The sequence below is a fragment of the Bemisia tabaci genome, chromosome 8, assembly GCF_918797505.1.
Source record: "Bemisia tabaci chromosome 8, PGI_BMITA_v3".
Lineage (NCBI taxonomy): Eukaryota > Metazoa > Arthropoda > Insecta > Hemiptera > Aleyrodidae > Bemisia > Bemisia tabaci.
In genome coordinates, this window is record NC_092800.1 from 17,799,532 (window position 1) to 17,815,659 (window position 16,128).

A 16,128-nucleotide genomic window follows, 5' to 3' on the forward strand; every position below is an offset into this window, starting at 1 on the left:
TCAAAGCAACGTTTTGAACAAAACGGAGGAGTGAAATTCTCATTCGAAGAGTGCCGAACTGCTCAGCCATCCTCGAATCAGTTCGTTTGCTTCTGCTTATATATGCATATTTTAAATCAGCGCGGCGCATTCTTAGGTTTTTTTTTAAAAAAACCAAGAAACGTATACTCTTGGTATTCATTGTACATAAACTAGAAAGCCCCAGAATGACAAAAAACTTTAAATCATAATTATTGACGGATTAGTAAACTTTTTACACGCTTTGGAAAATCTCAGAAGTTCGCGGCAGTCACTTTCCGGTAAGGAACTAAGGGACTCGGTTATTGTATCGACTGGGGGGTCGAAACGATCGCAAAGGCGGTATACTACGTATACGCGCCAAAAATTCCAATGAAAACTCGGTGTCAGTCTACGCAATGACAAAAGTTGTAATGTTGCGAAGCGCCGATCCACCTAAGAGGCTTCAATTTGCACTAGTTAACCACGTAGTGGCCACAGCCTAGTGGCAATGTGCTGGCCTGCCACCGCTTCGACTCGGGTTCGTATCCCTACGGAGGCTCCGGGGATTTTACGCTCGTCTTCGTGAAAGGACCTGACGGCTGAACCTGACGGAAGTCGGCTGACAGCGCCGACCCCATTTTTTTGGCGATTTTGTCGGCGATAAAATCGCTAGGATCATCAACATCTGAGCGATTAAACTCGATCTTATCGCGATAAAATCGCAATAAAATCGCGAAAACATTAAGGATAATCGCTCAGATGTTGATGATCTTAGCGATTTTATCGCCGATAAAATCGTAAAAAAATCGCAATTTAATTTCGAAATATCGCGATTTTTCCGTTAAAAAATGCTACTTGGGTCATGCCACAGAAAAGAAACAACTTCTGCAATTTTATCAGCTATAGGTAAATGTTTTGACTTCTGCTAAATGAATAGCAGATCCCGGTACCTATCATAAAAATGGTAAACCGAATGCTACGTGATTTATCAAACATTTCTCAAGTTCCCATGACAAGTATTGCTATCGCGCTGCGATTGCAGACACCAGCTTCTTAATTTTGGACGCGTTTTGGCGGCTACCTAGGCCACCATCATCAGCTGACTGATGACAAAATGAATATTGCTTTCTGATGACAAAATATATCACGCTTATTGTTAGTAAAGTTGATATATTGTAAAAAAAGATGTGCCGCCGATGTCTAAAGATTTATTTCATCAGTATCTACATTCATTGGGAGTTTTATCCACACGACAGTTTTTCAACGTGATGCCCAAAAGGGACAATGAGTAGTATCAACATGAACAAGATTAACAGTGGAAGTGATACACGGGTCCCTCGACTAGCCGAAATGGCATCTGAAGTCTGAAGAGATTAAAACCAACCCCGCTCTCGGACGAAGGGTAGAGCATTGTGACGAGTCATCGTGGAGAATCTTAACTGTATCCAGGAACCAAAAAGTAACTTGCATTAACCGTAGTACGTATTCTAGGTGGCGGTAGCCACCCCGGCCTAATCCTAAAAAACTCCCCCTAAAAAATGACGACCAAAAAAAAAAAAAAAAAATGGCATTGTCAACACTTTTCAATTTTTTCCCTAAAATTCATTATCATTTTATAAAGTCTATTTTTCGGTTTCAAATCTCCGTTTCTTCAATATCATCCAGTCCATCTACATTAATTTTAATTACTAGACTTGCAGCTGATAGCTACATACAGGGTTATCCAAAAGTCACCTACCACCCCTGTAACTTTTTTCCTAATTGAGATAGAAGTTTGAAACTTTGAGAATGTTCCTCGGTTTAAGGTAGCAACTTTTTGGTCCCCCCAAAATTTTGGGAGGCGGGGGCTAACTTTTTTTTTCAAATGGCAACCCCCCTTTTGTGATACCTCATTCGAAAGATAATAAAAACACAAAATTTTTGGCGCGAAGCGCAGGTCAAAATGTTGATTTTTGACAAAATGGCGGCCGGTCAAAGTTCAAAATGGCGGAAATTTGGCATCTCTGTTTTTTATCGGTGGATTGGTTTGAAAATCGGTATCCGAGGGATTTTCGGGACGAGAAAAACGATTCTGTCATTAGTTTTCCAGAAATGTCAGTCCTTTTCAAAATGGCGGCGGTTAAAATGGCGGCTTAGAGCGGGAAAAGGATATTTAGGCTGCTTATCGTCGGATTCGTATAAGACTTGGTATCCAGGGGTATTTCGGCACGAGAAGAACGAATTTTTCATTGGATTTTTGAAATTTTTAAAAACTTTAAAATGGCGGCGAAAAAATGACGGAAAATCCATATCACGGCTGTTTACCGATGGATTTGCACAAAAGTCAATACTCTGGTGGTTTTTGGCTTGAAAAAAATTAATCTTTCATTAGATTTTTGAAACACTGAATATCGTCAAAATGGTGGCGGAAAAATAACGGAAAATCCGCATCTACCATCGCCATTCGCATATTTTTGCCGCCATTTTAAAGTTTTTAAAAATTTCAAAAATCCAATGAAAGATTCGTTCTTCTCGTGCCGAAATACCCCCGGATACCAAGTCTTATACAAATCCGACGATAAGCAGCCTAAATATCCACCTCCCGTTCTAAGCCGCCATTTTGAAAAGGACTGGCATTTCTGGAAAACTAATGCCAGAATCGTTTTTCTCGTCCCGAAAAACCCTCGGATTCTGATTTTCAGACCAATCCACCGATAAAAAACGGAGATGCCAAATTTCCGCCATTTTGAACTTTGACCAAAAAGTTGCTACCTTAAACCGAGGAACATTCCCAAAGTTTCAAACTTCTATCTCAATTAGGAAAAAAGTTACAGGGGTGGTAGGTGACTTTTGGATAACCCTGTATGTAGATTATAGCCAGCCAATCACGCGTAGACTTGTTGTCTCCCCACCCGTGACATCAGCAAGATTATATATAAGCGAGCGCTGCACCCAAATCGAGGTCTTTTTACATCCCCTAGACCAGAGATACGTTGATCATCCAACATCCCATGGTAGTATTTGTTAACCACCAAACTCGTTACACCCGGACAAACTGTGTAATCATAATTTAGTTCAAAGTAAATATAGTTGTAGTAAAAGTTCTAACATAAAACTACACTTTCATGCAAAAGGGATGGGAAAAAAATCATTAATTCGAGTCGGGGAACGTATAACTAGTGTCGAGGAAGTGTGATCGATCATTTCTAACGTGAACTCGTCAAATATGGACCCTCCAACCCTAAAATCGCAATCGATCCCAGCGATAGACAACATTGACACGGTATATGAGGTTCTCTCATATAATATTCCAGGAATGCGAAGAGAGTTGCTGAACAGGTTTGCCCGACTCCTTTTTCTTATTCCATCTCAAACTCAGCTCCATAGACACTTCCGATGCTGGGTGTTGTGGGTTACATTAGATAAGAGATTTTGCCAACTCCTTGAACGTGTCGAGGACGAGCACGAAATAATGTACTTTCCTAAAGCAGAGGTATAAGAAAATAGACGAACGGGAGTGGAAGATGTGCCGACTCGAGAGTGCAATTCGCAAAGCATTGTATATAAGTGTACTGTCGTTCTTGTTGTGAGAATGATTCGTGATACTGTTTATTGGATAGGTTTTTCACTTAGGAAAAAATTATTTTTCTTTGAAAAAAAAGTTCCTATTGACAAACAAAAGTTTTCAGTTAAAAAACAAATATTTTCTATCGGCAAGAAAATTCTCAATAAAAAGAGAAAATATCTTCAAATAAACGAAAATTAACCCTGCAAGTCTTTTAACCCATAAAGGCACCCAGTTACCGATGTCCTATTGGAAGTAGGAGGCGGACATAAATCGCCCCGGTATTTCTTTTCCTCAGAAAAGTATGTTTTCCTCAGAAAAATATTTTTTAATTTCCTGAAAACAGTGTATTTCCACTAGCGTAGGCGTAGCTAGGTCATTTTGCTGGGGGGGGGGGGGGTGCTGGTCCCCCACCACCGGGGGGTCCCGTCCGGGTCTCCCACGGAAAATTTTTGAAATTTTAACTCTACTTGAACGCATCTCGAGGCACTTGTGGCGCTAATCTTCTTTCAATTTCTGCCCAAAAATCACCCAGTTTTTTTGCATTTTAAGGTTAAAATACTTTGAAATTGTTTCATTCAATAGGTTTTTCTATTTATAGGCATCCTCTCACGGGCCACGGCGACAGAGAAGAGGGTGAAGAAGGTTACCGTTGAAGAAGGTGTTTTTGCACCATCCAGAATTTCTGGGGGGGGGGGGCAGATGATACTATTTCCAATTCGAGGGGGGCCAGGCCCCCCCTGCCCCCCCTTCCTACGCCTCTGTCCACCAGGCTAAGAATGAAACCCAAAAAAGGAATCACCAAATCTTACAATCTATATTATACAGCTACGAGCAAAATCTTGGAAGCACTATTTCTGACGAACTACCGGAACGATAACGATCTTTAATACAGTATGTCATCTGTATAATGTTATATGCAAATTTATGTAAATGCCTCCGAACTTTCACATGTCTGAAATAAATTAGGGCGCCAACCTAATCTACAATTCGACGGTGAAACTACCAAACCACGTATCTCGTTGCGGTGTTTAAAAGCTACGCTCATTTAGTTTTTTGCAGTAGCCAATCACTATCATTCTTGATTTTCACGGAATTTTCTCCGCACCGAGGAAAATCACAGAACACTTTAATACTGGATGTTATAATTTATTCATTTAAAATAAAGTATGACAGTAAGTCTGCGACGTCTGCAAATAGAATTACGTGGTCTGCCAGTTTCACCGTCGAATTGTAATGATTTACGGTGACTTTCTATATTTATCATCAGTAAATAAATAATACAAAATTATCATCGAGATATCATATAGCTGTTAATGAAGAAGGTCCTTTGGGGACAAAAAATGAACACTTTTCCAGTGTATTACCTATTAAAATAAGTAGAAGATTAACATCTAAATCACATAATAGTTGAAGATTGCTATTTTTGCCGATTTTATTTTTCAAGTGGATTATTGAAATAACTGGCAGATTAACAAATAAATACACATAATAGTTGAAGATTGCTATTTTTCCGATTATATTTTTCAAGTGGATTATTAAAATAACTGGCAGATTAACATAAAAATACACATAAGAGTCGAGGATTGCTATTTTTGTCGTTGCTATTTTTTCAAGTACATTATTATAGTAACTGGAAGATTATCATCTGAATAGACAAAATAGTTGAAGATGCTGCCAAGTGGTGTGATATACCCCCTAGACGCGGCGCCGGGCCCTGTATGTTACTGGAGAAGTGGAAGGAAGCCATAAAACACGATCGATTTCTATGTGAAAAAAGTCAAGACGTAAAATTTTCATCATAAAAAGAGTAAAATATCAAAGTGAAAACATTTTAGAGGTGTGTAATATGTCAACGAATAAAAATTTTCCAGCTGAGCCATGAACGGCAAGTTGAAACGAACACTGATACGTTGCGTGTGTCTCGGCATAAAAAAAAATAAATAAATAAATATCTTTGGTACCAACAAGTCTTACTCTGACTCATTTGAGGATGCCACCGACTTAGAGACCTAATAAATTCGATTTCTCGAGAAAAAGCAAACCAAAGCACGAAATATTTCTACTGTAGCTTCCCAAGGATGCGTAGAAGGTACCTAAAGGTGTCTCTTAAGGTGACCTTTGGTGACTTTTTTTTAAACTGAAAGTTCGTGGGAAAAATCGGCATTTTTTTATGAAAAATAGGTATCCAACTTCTACCTTGTGTGGGGTGTGTCAGAATGCCTCGGAGAAAAATTGTAATTAAGGCGTTACAATCCTCTTAGAGTCCTCTACAAAATGGTATAAGCAAGAATTCTGAGAGACCATTTCATGATTCAGGAGAGGCTCCGAACGCTTTGTTAGAAACAGCCACTTCACGGGTCAGAAAATACATATCGACGGTGAAACTACCAAACCACGTACCTCGTTTGCGGTGTTTAAAAATCTACGCTCACATTTTATTTTTTTGAAGTAAACCAAATCAATATCATTCCTTGAAATTTTCACGGAATTTTTTCCGCACATATAGGAAAAATCACAGAAATTTTCAAGACTGGATGTCAAGTAGTTTTTCATTTAAAAAATAAAGTATGACAGGACGTCTGCAACGTTGCAAACCGAGATACGTGGTTTGGTAGTTTCACCGTCGATATCCGACTATTTGCACAGTTTGTGACACTTTCAAAGTGACTAAAATTTTTTTGGAGGCATACTAAGTGTAGTTTATGACCCATAGATACTATAATTATCAATTTTGACTCGAAAAAAAAATGTCGTCCAACTTCATAAATATCGATTTTTGAGCGCTCCCGAGCGGATTGGGACCATGGTGGATCGGTTGCCCAAGCATGTTTTCGATTGGTTTCTAGCTCCCGGAAGGCGATGGCGTGGACGTCCTGTGCAAGGTTGGCGACAAGGGGTGGAGGAGGAGATCAGAAGGTGCCAATTGCCTGATGATCTCTGGAAGGATAGGGGGCAGTGGCGATTGGACGTCGCAGAGCGCTAAACTGCGCTGTGAAAGCGACTTAATGCATGTATGTAGATTACATTTTTTTTAAATCGTATTTTTATTTTTTTTTAAAAATAAATTTCACTCACCTTATTGACTTGGGGGAACAAGCTGTTGGGTAATAACTCGTACTAGCATTACTTTCACGTGTAATCTGGAATATGACCTCCTCACTTTACGAATAAGAGATATAATTAATCGTCTTGTTAAAATAATTTTATTAATATCAATGGGGTCATTAAGAATACGATAAAATACACTGGAGTCCACGGTCGCGGTGTCCACAAGTCCATTAACGATGTCTATCAAATCGATTGTTATTTCAACATAAATTGTGTAGTTCCTTAGCATGAGTGGTTCTTGCACTTGCCACTGTCTATCTAAGTGTACCTCCACGGCTCCTTTAATTTCTTCAGTCGTACTGTACTCGGGATATTTGGGTAGATACTCGTGTACATATTCTTTCAACGAGCCAAGTACGGTCAGTCGATAGACGTGGCCTGAGATATCGGCGTGAGTTCCAGCCACTATCCGTCGTTGAAGCTCACGCTCGAAATCCCCCGGACGCATATTCGTCGATTAATCGTTAGGATATGTCAAGCTGGAAAAAAATATAAAAAAATTACTCCGAAAAATGATTTTTTAAAATAACTCACTTTTTGTACTACTCCGGCGGCAAACTAGCGTTCTTCGATGCATGGTGGTTCGCATTAAACGCAGTTGGCCCGAAGAGTACAATTGCCAAACTTGGTTATACATTTTCACTATAATAAGATTACGGATTGCCTTGCGGTTGAAGTTGCTGCCTCTGGTTTTCCGGTACCAGCGGTCGCTCTTGTAAGTTATCGGCTATTCTTCTCCGTTTTCACCGATGAGAACGCCTTAAAACTCTACGTATATAATATAGTACCGCTGGTCTCCGTCAAACAGAGGCGAGCGTTCTTGCAACCACACAAGCTTAAGTTCGTTTTTTAAATGTACTGGAACTTTTCCTTTCCCGGCTGGGAGAAAATGCCCTTCAATACAGGGGTTTGAAATGAAAGTCAGAACACTGAAATGATGTTGACAAAGACGAACGAGATACACAGTGCTGACAAGCGATACCGGAAATATACAAATACACAAAAAAGGAAAAGGGACTAAAAGCTGGGTTGACGGGCTTAGCCCTCCGTCAGGGCAGACTAAGTTTCACTTACATTTTAGAGAAAAAAGGGTATCTGGCTGTTAGGACGACCAACCGAACATCAGAACACGAGCTCGAAGACCGAAAAGTGAAGAGGAAGAGTGGGGGACCGAGCAGTGCTAGTAGCCGCCACGCGACCACTAGCGCTACTTGGCGGGCTAAAATTTTGAAAAGTGAAGGGGTAGGGGAGACACCCCGTTACAGTACAATCAAAGGTCACGGATTCGGGTCGGTGGGCAACATCGGTAAATATTCGACGATGTTAGTTTCTAATAGACGCTATTAGTGGCGACGTCATCATAGGGATTCTCCATTATATCGAATTGGATCCAAACAATAACATTGGCATAACCTCTTTCAATGCTACCAATGCGAAAAACTCGATATATATCGCTTTTCTGTGACGTTGCACTAATAGCGTCTATAATCCCGACTCGTCACTTCGATAACACTCACCGTCCATTTTCAGATGGAGATTTTCGTACATTCGCGTTTGAATGGTTCTCTCAAATCGGTCGGGGCGCATGCCGACTATCGCGTGGCGACTATACCGAAAGGACCGACTTGAGGACTCAAACTGAAGAGCCCGAATTTTTCTGGGCATAAAGGTACGTTGCTTTTTGGCCCCTACTTTCATTTTATTTCTGATACTTCATTGTTTCTTTATTCGATATTATGCATTAATCTTTCGACTCTAATTTCAATTTCCGTGCGTTTAAAAAGCAACTTGCCGTCAATCCCGTCGAAGAAACCTAAAAAATTTCCAAACATGCGGAGAATCGTTCTCGGACAACGGAGTGCGGTGTATAATTTGCGGTCCAAGTGGAGCTGGTAAAACAACGATACTTACCCGGATATTGGAGGATACCAACGGTTTAAAATTTATTAATATTTACTTGCTTTCTCCTTCGATAAATCAAGCTAAGTACTGTCGATTGTTCCAGCTCCTGCAAAGCATCGAAGAGATTACCGTTAACTTTTTACCTTGCGTGTCATACATATCAATTCACCGAACTCCGTTCTTATTTTTAAAAATTGTCAAACGGAAGTTAATTCTCTCAATTTTATCTCCGAACTTTTTGCCCAGGGACGACATCAGCACATAGACGTTATTCTTCTAGTGCAAAGTTACACCAAAGTTCCGAAACATTTGATCAGAGACAATTTAAATTTCTTAATCGTTCTGAAGCAAGACATTCGAAACTTACATCATATGTACAAAGATCACATTGATGGAGACGTCACTTTCGGTCGTTTCTTTAAGTCTAGAGTTTGGGGTAAACCGTTCGGTTTCATGGTAATCGCCAAATCTTTTCCTATATACATATAAAGGTTTTCTCAGGGAAGGAATTCATAATTTTGTTACAAATGTCTCGTAAATCGAACATTCGTGTGAAACAAGAGGTGGCTCTCGCCAGAGGAGCCATAAAACAAAAGGCTCTAGCGTTGAAGAGGGGTCAAGTTGATTTTGACATCGAAACTTCGAGAGCTTTCAAATCGCTTATGGAGCCTCTCGAAAAACTAGCCTAGAATAATTTGTCTACTGATAATTATGTAAAAAGTTAGTTAAGTGGAAAAAACCGAACCGGAATTCATAGTCGACGACGCGGAGTACGAGGAAAGAATGGTCGAATCTTACGGATCATCGTATTTTCAAGCAAGAAACACCGGTTAGTTTGCTTAGACAAGCAAGCAGCGCGTCATCGACGATGGAAACTCCTAAACTACCCTCATTCTATCCGAGTTTTGCAATAGACAATCCCGATTCTACAGACTATATCCACAATCTTGAAAGAAGAGAATCTTTCAAAAGTATTAAGGATTTTTACGGACCCCTCGCGACGAGATACATTGGCTGTGTAACTACTATTAAGGACTTGCATGATTCCACGTAAGGAATTACTTTTCATCCTGGCGGTGTTTTAAAGTTCGGATCGGCTGCAGTCAATTTCGAAATCGACGATAAGATTCACCTGGAAAATACCGATTTTCAAGGTACTCCCGGGCTGTACGAATTAATTTTCTTAAAAAATCCTTCTCCATCGATCATTACCAATGTCTATATGAAAAACTATGAGAAAATTTTGGAAATTAGTAATGGGCCCAGAGTAGGTTTTGAAGACACAGGTCGTTTGCGTTCCACACGCATGGAAAAATATACCCAATTTATTGGTAAATTATTTCCGAGCACGAAACGCGTGACCGGAAAAGGTTAAATATCAGAGAAAATACGAAAAATTATAATTCATTATATTTACTGGAATGACGTGAATGAATTGATTTCGCGGTTAGAGCTGCTGATCGCTGCAAAAAAAGCAGGGAAGTCAGGTTTTGATCCTGAAATTTCCAGTATTATAGAGGAACTTTGAGAGAATAAATAAGTGAACTAGTATTTTGATCTCTTTTTTCACCCATCATGTCGATTGATATTTTCGGGAGAAGTCAAAGTAAACTTACTCCGAAACAAGGACCACGTGGAATCGGTTTAAATTTGTCTAATGATGGGAATTTTCAATTTACGCGGTAAAAAATTATGCAACTCTGCCACTCCTACTGACACAAGTGATGTTGCGAATAAATCGTTTGTAATCGCCTGTCTCGACTCTCGAATCAGCGTAGAGTCGCTGTTCAGGGACGGATTTTTCACAATGCAGACCTAGGCAGCTGCTTAGGGGCGCAAAGTTTTGAGAGGCGCAAAATTTTGAGACACATGCATACTTTTTTAAGGGCTCTAGAATTGAAATCGGTAAAACAATTTAAGGACGAAGAAAGGGGCGCGCGAAAAGAAGAATATCTGTGAATCTGCCCTTGTCTACTGATAAGGTTCGTGAAACCCGCGCCCCCCTGCAGTAGTGAGTCAAATTGTATTTTTACTTTTTTCAATTTTTTCTCGCCTTTGTTTAATTTTGCTTTGTTTTAATTCCCTATACCTTTTGAAAATTATGGCAGAACAAGAGTCTTTTCAGCCAACAAATTTTTCTCATAAATAACCTAAAAGTAGCTTTAAATTGCGTTAATCAAATGCCCGATTTTAAAAATTTTCTGGGGGAGGACCCCCGAACCCCCCTTTTGACTGGGAGGTACCCCCCACACGGTTGTCCGTCCTGCGAGAGGCGCGACTCAAAGATTTGCCTAGGAGCGCTAAAAAGGTAAATCCGTCTCTGGGTCTGTCGGTAAAAAATCGCAGAATTGCAAACGTATAGCACCACCCGTTTCGGCTAACGATGTTGTGTGTAGATCGTTCCTAGAAAATTATGTTCCTCTCCTGGACAAAACCTACGATTGTTTTGACTGTAAATCCAGGAGTATTGCAAACGTTGGTCCACTGGAAAATGCCTAAGACGTTGTCAATCTCGATCATGACGGTGAATTTTGTCTTTGTAAAGCTGCCGCCACTCTCGAGGGTCCTAAAACCAAAGAAGAGTCGCAATCGTTCGTTTCCGATGCTAAAAAATTACCCATACACAACTTAGCTTTACCCGTTAGTGCAGATTCTGCCGTGCCATGGGGACGTCTGGAAAATATTCTACAGAATTTGATAATGTCCATAACGCATGAAATGTTTGATTTAGCCATGCAATTGCGTAAGGAAATCCACGAAATTGTGCCCAGATCGAAGAAAATATAAAAAACAACTCACCGATCATTTCAACAGCATTGACGGTTCGATAGGTCGAAATTGGAGGTCGGCACTCGAAGTGACTCATTTAAAATAGAAAGGAGCTCTCTCGCGAAGAGTTGATGAAAGCGAAAGTTTGGGCGGTAAATCTTTCCGAATAAAAACATGGGTTTCTATTAAAGCTAAAGTTGTCGAGGAATTGTATCGACCACATCTGAAGAATTTCGTGCGACGACACGTAGAGTTACGCGGACTTGACTTAATGCAAATTGATTTGATCGATGTTCAGTCTCTAAGCAAAAATAATAGAGGAATAAAATACAAATTAGTAGCCTTGAACTGTACGAGTAAGTTTGGTTACGCCGAAAGTCTCGCGAATAAAAAAGGTCCCACTGTGACTGCGGCACTGGAACGTATTTTAAAAAGATCCCGCGAAAAAATAAAAAATATACATCTGATGACGGTGGAGAGTTCTATTACGGTCCGTTCCAAAAACTCATAAAAAGATATAATACTAACCATTACAGTACTTTTAGTAACAAAAAAGCATCAATTGTTGAACGATGGATCTAAACTCTCAAATCTCGCATGTGCAAAAATGTTCAATTGCAGGGCAATTATCATTGGGTCAACTATGTACAAAATCTGGTCAACGAATACAACAATAGAATTCACTCGTCTATAAAAATAGAACCCTCGGGTGTCACTAAAAAGCACGGGAAACGACTCCTCCGCTTGTTGAACCGAAAAGGATATAAAAGAAATTCCAAACTTTCGCTGCGTGTAGGTGACCCCGTGCGCGTGTCAAAATACAAGGGAATTTTGGAGAAACCTTACCACGCAAATTGGAGTGCAGAAGTATTCTACATCACCAAAATCGTCAAAACAGTACCCCGCGTTTATTTGTTATACGACCTATCAAACAAACCAGTTCTCGGTGGATTTTGTGCTTCCGAATTGCAAAAAAACCAATCTCACAAAAGATTTCTTCATCGAGAAGGTCATTAAAAAATAGGGCGATAAATTATACGTCAATTGGTTGGGATTCGCAAATCCGACATGGATAAGCAAATGCAGCAGGTTCTGTAATTCATGTCACGTGCATTGCCTGTCTACCCTTCATCTTTTGCGCTACCGACGAATTGCACGGAGCCATACGTCTTGCATATATTGTCACAGTGAGACTCGCGAAAAAACCGGCCTTGGCGCACTGCAAAATATAACTCGAATTTATTAGCTTCTAATTTTCGTCGAGGAATGTCAGTAAAAAACACTTTTAATGAAATGAAAGGCGTGTATAAAGACGACTGTTTGGACAGAAGTAGCATTGGTCGTTGGTTTAAATCTTTTTCTGGCGGCCGCGAATCGGCGGAAAGTCCCGCGAAACCGGGCCGACCGTCTACCTCCACCACAGACGAATTAATCGGTACCGTTGCTGCTGTTGTTCGAGGAGACCGTCATTTATCCTTGCGTAAGTTTCAGGTGTTGCTTGACATCTCAAAAAGTTCATTGCACCGGATCTTAAAGGACCACCTGCAGATGCGTCGTGTCTGTTCGTCCTAGGGTTCGTCCGTAAAAAAATGTTGAAAATCTCGTAGGCGGCACCTTGACACGTCACTTTCAAAATGCTGTATCTCGGTCAAATTTTAAGCTACAGAGCTCAACTTGGTCTTGTTTTATAGGTAATTACTAGGACTATAACCTCACACAAACCGCATTTTGATATCTGCATTCTTTCGCCCTCTGCGGTATATAGATGCATGCGTCAATATCAACCTAACCAAAACTGAGGACTGCCGTGCAAACATAGAACTTAACCGTTATTATCGTATTATTAATCGATTTGCGGATCATATTAAATTTATTTATCTCGAATCGAAAACCAACTCCACTTCCTCGCTTGATACTAACATTACTTCGGAATCTAATTGCAACTGCCCCGCGGAAAAAACCAATCACATTTCTGCATTCGTCCTTGATCACGAGACAACATATAATAATTCACGCGCGCTCTCAGTTGTAGGCATCGCTACTTTCCATCAGTTCATTTCTATCGGGTATTTTAATATTTATGTTCGTCATAGGTGGAGTTTGCATATTCTTCACTTCAAAGTGCGAATTGACAACTTTGCGTCCTGCTTAATTAAAAGAAATATATTAGTAGTTAATGGTCCGTATGGGAGACTGTTGTCACAGGTATAGCAATCCTGCGGACCCCAGCTGGTAGCCCCTGCCTTAAAGGGGGCAGTGGAGATGGTCACCGGCCTCTGGGCGTATGAACCACCTGCTAGAAGGGCAGACAGGGCTCTGAGCTGAAGTGAAAGCAACCTGTCTAGGAGAGGCAACTCCGAAATTAAACCCTGGTCCTCCAGGTTGGGGGTTGAGTCATCGGGCTGACTCCCCGGTACTTGTAAAAGGTTTTACTGTCAAACGACCTAACAATACAAGCCTCGGTACCACTGGAACTAAACGGACACGTCGACAAAAGTTAAGAAAACGGACATAGGTATTTGAGACGTAGAATGTCCAAGGCATAAGTTACCGGAAGTGATATCGGAGATTCAGAAACTTGGAGTGGATGTCGCTGTTCTTACTGAGACCAAGAAAAAAGGGCACGGGTCAGAGAATTACGGTGACTATGATCTGTTCTACAGCGGCGTAGCCAAAGATCAGCGTGCTCAGCAAGGAGTAGCAATATACTTTTGCAGAAAAGCCTACGTAAGTTTGTGGGCACTTGGGAGGCCGTCAACCAGCGCAGTATCAAAATGAACCTCAACCTGCACGGACATAAGATCATGCTGCTCGGAGTGTACGGTGTAAATGATGATGCCACTGTCGCATGTAAGGACCAATTTTTTGAAGATCTGAATGATGAAATTCTGAACTTTGGTGCTGGCAGGGAGGTCATTCTTATGGGTGATTTGAACAGCAGAACGGGACGAAGAGTCAACTGTAAAGTTGTCGGACAGTTTGGAGAGGATGCTGTTAATGATAACGGTGATCGGCTCATCTCAATTTGTGCTCAAAGTGAGATGAGAATTTTGAATGGCTTTTTCCAACACAAAGACATCCATAAGTATACCTGGGTCCAGCCAACGCGAGGATTGAAATCCATCATCGATTATGTGATTGTAAAGCACACTACTAAGTTGAAATTGCAGCAAGTTAGAGTGTGCAGGGGACTCTCTTGCGGCAGTGACCGTCATTTCCTCCGAGCAGATATAGCGTTTCCCGTTAAAGGAACTAAGGATGTAGAGCCAGTGCCTGAACAACAGCAGGGACAGGGGATGCAAGAGCGTGATGTAAGATACAACATCGAAAGTTTGGAGCACCCTAGTGTCAAGGCTCTGTATCGGAAACGCTTAGATGAGAAGTTGGGGGATGGACTCTCGGGTACCACGGAAGAGCAATATCAGTTCATCAAAGATTGTATCCACTCTGCAGCGAAAGAAGCCCTAGGTGTTCGCAAAACCAGTAATAAATACCAGCATCCTTACTGGTGGGATGAAGAAATTGAAGACGAGATAAATCTCAAGAGGCAAAAACATCTTACATTTCTGTCGTCTAAAAAGGCTGAAGATAAAGTTGCTTTCAGGAAAGCTCAGTCTAAAGTTAGGAGCCGCGTAATATTAGAAGAAGAATGAAGCTTGGGAAAGCAACTGTTCTAGAATTAACACCTACCTATGGGGGAGAAAAAGTGCTGAGAGCTGGAAGTTAATTAAAGGTTTACGTAGATACATGAAGCGCGACATCGTTTCTCCGATATCACTAAAAAAAACTGGAGGATCATTTTAAAGATCTTTTGACGGAAAGGCGCCCAGAGTTTCGAGACAGCAGCACGGACAACGGAAGAATGAACAACTTGGAGGTTCACACTTGTGACATAATTAAAGCGGTTAAAGAGCTAATTAATGATAAAGCACCGGGTCCAGGTGGGATTCCTGTCGAATTGGTCAAGTGCGGGACTGCCAAGCTCTTTGAGTGCCTCAGGAAACTGATGCAACAATGCATCAGGGGTGGAGAGGTACCAAGGGAGTGGAAGGAGTCCTGAATCAAGGCCATCTACAAAAAGAAGGGAAGGAAGGACAACTGTAACAACTACCGGGGGCTCTCAGTGACCGGGACAATAAGCAAATCGTACGGGAAGATACTGAAAGCGAAGATCAAGGACGAATGGCAGGATCACGAAGCAGAGGAGCAGGCTGGTTTCAGAGCTGGCAGGTCTACGATAGATCACCTCTTTGTTATTGTCCAGGTCATTGAGAAGAAAATGGCCGTAGCTCAGGGGTTGCATTTAATTTTTGTGGATCTTCAAAAGGCGTATGACAGTGTGCCGTTGGTGAAACTTTGGGAGGCCTTGGAAAAAGCAAATTTTAACGGGGGGTTGATTGACGCTGTTAAGCGATTTTATAAAGGGAGTTTTACCAAAATTAAGTGTCATGGGGGGGTTGTCAGCGGGATTTTACGTGACTAAGGGTCTAAAACAGGGATGTTGTTTGTCACCAACATTATTTAAAATTTATCTTGAGTGCGTGCTAAAAGAATGGAAAAGGAAATGTTCTGGTATGGGTGTCCCCTTGGGTGATTTTGAAACTCTGTTCACTCTGTGCTTTGCTGATGACCAGGTGGTGGTTGCTCAAGATCAGGATGACGAACTTCTACGGACGGAAACTTACTTCTATTCTGCCGTGCTAAGGAAGAACGCTGTATGAACCTTTGGGCGTTGCCGAATTTCCATTGATAAAACACGAATTTCCTGGTGAACATATGAATATTTTCCATCTAATTTCTCA

At 41.0% G+C, this 16,128-nt stretch overlaps 1 long non-coding RNA gene across 1 annotated transcript; it reads right to left on the reverse strand.

Moving 5' to 3' along the window:
• Positions 1-4,779: 4,779 nt before the first annotated feature.
• LOC140225206 (uncharacterized) lies at positions 4,780-8,319 on the reverse strand. The gene is made up of 3 exons (XR_011900342.1): positions 7,730-8,319; positions 6,623-7,134; positions 4,780-5,310 (listed from the first exon to the last, which is right to left on the reverse strand). It is a non-coding gene; the product is annotated as an uncharacterized lncRNA (long non-coding RNA).
• Between the last annotated feature and the right edge of the window lie 7,809 nt (positions 8,320-16,128).